At 38.5% G+C, this 4,851-nt stretch overlaps 1 non-coding gene across 1 annotated transcript; it reads left to right on the forward strand.

Moving 5' to 3' along the window:
* The first annotated feature begins 595 nt into the window (after nucleotides 1-595).
* Nucleotides 596-733, forward strand: LOC114816328. The gene has a single exon (XR_003764091.1). It is a non-coding gene; the product is annotated as a small nucleolar RNA SNORA7 (small nucleolar RNA).
* Nucleotides 734-4,851: the final 4,118 nt, after the last annotated feature.

A 4,851-nucleotide genomic window follows, 5' to 3' on the forward strand; every position in this document is an offset into this window, starting at 1 on the left:
CAGGAAAATTCCTTTCAGAAATACTTCTATTGAACAGTGTCCATTTGTGTGTTTACACTACACTCCACAATCCATATCTTCTTAGTAAAACATTGTCTTCCTCACATCTCTCCTTTCCTCAAAAATCTTCAATTAATACCCGCTTTCTCCCACGTCAAACCAAAAATCCTGCCAATGGCTTCAAGGCTCTCCACTAGCTCTCTCCTTCCTATGTACTTGCCCTCTTCACCTACTAATGAAGTACTTACTATGTGTTGAACACTCGGCTCAGCCCTCGCATAGCTCTGGATAATAGGCTACTTACTACTCCTAAACGTCCTTCTATGCTTCTCCCAAGTGGACCTTCTCAGTGTCCCTCGTTCCTGGATCCTTTTGCTCATCCCTCCCTCCTGCTACCTGGAACTCCTTTCTAAATGTTTCAAATACACCTAAGCCATGGCTTTCCCCGTTTTCAAAGTACTTCTGAAATGCCACTTCCTCCAGGAGGCATATCACAATTAGTTTTCTCCTCCCAACTACCACTACAGAGCCTATATACTCACAACCACCTGCAAGTCTTATGTATATACTGAATTGCTTACTCTACCATTTAAGCTCCCTCTCAGGATCGCACTTGGAGAGCTTCCAGTACTCTACTAGTCTCAGCTATGAGAGGGAGAGTCAAGCAGAGGCATATCCATTCCATTCCTAGCTTAGGCAATGGCTAGAGAGTGGAAGGCAATCTGCAGCAAGTCAAAACTCACTATGCTGGGCAGCAGCAGCATGGGAGAGAGCCGAGGGTGGAGATTTGTGTTTACTGTGCAGATGAAGGTGATAGTAAACCATTTCTATATTTTTACTAAGAAAACTCTATGGATACACAACCAGAACGATTGCTGATGGAGGTGGGGCATTCTGGAAGAGATTTGTCCATGGAATCGCTATGGGTCGGTGACAACTCAACAGGATAAGATAAGACAAGATGAGCATTTGGGTTTAAGCATGTATTTATTCAGTTACACATCCTTCATTTTCTTTTATTCCCTGCTATAAATAATTGTGTATCTGCTTTCCCCAGTGAGATTGTAAGATCCTGAGGGCAGGGATTGAAGGGGGTTTTAACCAATATTGAGTTCTCCCAAGCATTTACAATAGTAGTAAGTCTTCAGGGACTTAACGAACACTATTAATTCTGTTACCTATTTGTACATTCCAAGTGCTTAGTACAGTGTTCTGCACATAGTAAGTGCTCAATAAATACTATTGAATGAATGAATATTGATTGTGTGGATGTGTTTGTGTGCATGTATTTCCTGGGATACCTTTGGTTTTCTGTGGTTTACCTATACATTTCCCTTTGGCTTTTTCTTCAGATGAATATTACTTTGAAGTATTTAGCTATCTAGTTTTAAATTTACATTAGTAGTATTTCATTGAGATAGCAGAAATATCTTTTGCTTAAACAGGAACATTATTCTTAACAGTTTGCTGGGCTTATAATTTTTCCAGAGGCACTTTTGATGCTGTTATTACCAGGATGTCTTGGAATATAGTTCTAGTCTATTATCCTATTATTCAAATGGAAGTGTTTCAAGGTTGTAAAATTTCACTAGAGACAAGGAGGAAGGGAAGAATGTCATTTAGCCCCCATTCAATTCCAAAATAATGCAATAAACATACCTCTTACTGGAAAATAAGAATATGTGACTGTTTAGGAAAATATCAAGAAAAAATCATTTCCTTATACTTTCTAAAGAAGTGAGATATTCTCAAGAGTGTAATTTTAGTAAAATCCATAATTCTCAATTTCCAGTACAGTGAATGCGGTGGAAATTTAAAAATCCAGGATTTGAATTACAGCAGCTTAAGTTTACCTAAGAAAAATGGGCCATCATTTCCAAAAGAGAACCCCAAACCCCTGTGTTTCTTAAAGATATAAATACTCCATCCTAATTTACAATCAAAGAAAAGGGAAAATGACAACTCATTCACTCTAATAATTGTTTTGAGTTTGGCTGAAATCCATCTGTTTTCACCTATGCAGATAACTGAGTTTGCCAAGGGAGTTGTGTTCTTCTAGCAGTAAAACAATCTGTTTATATTAATGTCTCTCCCCTTCTAGACTGTAAGCTCATTTTTGGGCAGGGAATGTGTACCAACTCTCTTATTTTGTACTCTCCCAAGTGCTTAGTACATTCCTGTGCACACAATAAGCGCTCAAATAAATGCAGTTGATTGATTTTATGGGACTCCTATTTCATTCAAGATTTGGCAGTGGCTGCCACGGATTATAAAGACTTAGCACTGCCCCTTTCCCCTATAGCCACCCTGTCTGGACTCTAAGGATTGCTATGAAGTTCTCCAAGTCATCACACTCTACAAATGCAACCTTTTGTTTTCTTGGTTCTATCCTCATAAATAGTGTAATAAAATCCTGTGCATATCATTACCAGAAATGGACGCTTCAGAAGATATTGTTGCCCTGTATGAAAGGAGATTCTCCCATTACAAAAAAAAAATTGGACCTATTAGACTTCATGGGAAGTCAGGGGAGATTGAAATTAAGTCAAGTTTGCTGGAAACTAGGATCAAAATCAGCCATCATGTATTTAGGATTACTAAAAGAAGATTTTGAATTAGGATAGGAACTCCCTTCATCCAAAATCCAATTTATAGCCCTCAGAGACCAAGGTTAAACCATTTTTCCAAACTAGACAAGGACTAAAAATCAGGATTTAATAAGTAACACAAATGGGAAAAGATTACAACAGAAAATATTGAAGTCAGTCAATCCACCATATTTATTGATCACTTGCTGTGTATACAGAACTGTTCTAAGTGCTTGGGAGAATATACTATTTGAGAAATCAAGATTTACAAAGAACTATATAAAGTCACTGAGATCCAAGACTGCTAAGGTCAGCAGAAGATCAGGCTGTCAGAAATCAGACAGTATATTCTTTGGCCTGCCAACTGCCTAAGAGTTTTGCTTGGGGGTTAAAAATATGATAAATGGGCTTTAGTCTAAAATAATTGGCAAATTGAGAAAATGACCACATAGCTGAGGTAGTGAAAAATAAATTTCTTGCAATATAATCTTTTCTAACCAGATCTCAGGGAAACAACAAAGCAACACACCTCACGACTCACAGGCAACTCTTCTTTTGACTGATTTTCCTTTGTCCTAACCTCAGGAGAACACAGCTCCGCCACTAGGAAATGGAGCTTTACTACTTTTGGAAGAAGAGTCAGGCCTTCTCCTAGAATTTTCTGTTGGGGCTGATTAGCAACTGCCAGGTCTGTGACCTTGCTGCTTAACAGATCTATATCTGCCTGAGGCAACCTTAAACTTAGAAGGGAAGCCAGGCAGAGAAGAAATTGATTCAGTCAATGGGTAACTCTCCATGAGAGGATTTTTCCATTTGGAAATATGTAGTTGATTCAAGTAGGGGCTGTGGAAAAAACAGGAGAGCATTCACATTTTGAGAGCCTTCAAAATTTTGCTTCATGGATAAGACAGTTTTAGCCAAAGTGCATTCATCGCCAACAGATGAGAAAAGATTTATCTGGGTGTTTGTGGGGATGGGATAATGACAGCAAGAGTTGTATAACTTTGGGGAATTAGAGCTGTGTAAGTAAGGCTCTAGTAAGTTTTTTATGGCATTTAAGTGCTTATGCTGTGCAAGGCACTGTTTTAAGGGCTGGGGTAGATGCAAGGTAATCAAGTTGGACACAGTCCCTGTTCCACATATGCTCAGTCTTAATCCCCATTTTACAGATATGGTAACTGAAGCACAGAGAAGTAAAGTGACTTGCCCAAGGTCACACAGCAGCTAAGTGTCAGAGCAAGGACTAGAACCCAGGTCCTTCTGACTACCAGTGCCATGCTCTATCCACTAGGCCATGCTGCTTCTCTGTATTCATGTGCTCTTCTTTTTTGTTTTCTCATATTCTGTCACTCCTGACTTTGTCAGTTCATCTTGTTCTTTTAAGTTTCTGTGTTTTCTCTCTAATTTGTCCAAACCTCTTCATATCTGTTCTGTAGAATGGTCTTCTCTGTTAACTCTTCCTTTCAGTTCAAATTTAATCTTGCATTTTCAAGAGTCTCTCTTTCATCTCTAATTCATGTCCTTTTTATTGTCAGTCTCTCTATCTCCATGTAGGAAACAGAGATAATGAGCATGGGGCCACAAACTGAGCGTATTAAAAAACAGGATATGCCTAATGAAAGCCATATTAGAGCCTCCCAAGATATTGAATATGGAATACTCTGTCTCATTTCTAATTCCTACTTTTTAAAGTTTGGGGAAATCTCTGTTTGGAAGGATGGTTAGCTGCAGTGAAACCTCTGTCTTTTGGGTGTATTGATACAGGAGAAGAAGGTTAAGATGGTTGAGAAAACAAGGGAGTAGCTATAGTAAATATGAGATTACAAAATGCTTGATAACATATAAAATATTTGTACCTTAAATTTTTTTATGCACTCTTCACTGGATTTTCTCTGGGACTTTTCTACCTGTTTCCAACTTCTCACAATTCTATCTTGCCTTTTCCTTTTTACATTACTTCTTAGTATCCCTTATTTTCTCTACTTCTTCTCAATTTTTGATCTCTTTTCCCTCTCCCTTTTTTTCCTGTCATTACAGAGTTTACCAGTGGCAGCAATTGGACTGATTTTTCTCCCCTGTCCTATGGCAAACCCAAAATCAAAGAACCTTTATGGATGGGTGGTCAGTCCACCAGGGGCTTAACACTCTAAAGCTGAATCTTGAGAAGTCATAGTGCTACGGATCATAGTAGAGTGGGGCAGAAGTTGACTAAGAGGATATTCATTCATTCAATAGTATTTATTGAGTGCTTATTATGTGCAGA

This window comes from Ornithorhynchus anatinus, chromosome 13 (assembly GCF_004115215.2).
Source record: "Ornithorhynchus anatinus isolate Pmale09 chromosome 13, mOrnAna1.pri.v4, whole genome shotgun sequence".
Taxonomy (NCBI): Eukaryota; Metazoa; Chordata; class Mammalia; order Monotremata; family Ornithorhynchidae; genus Ornithorhynchus; species Ornithorhynchus anatinus.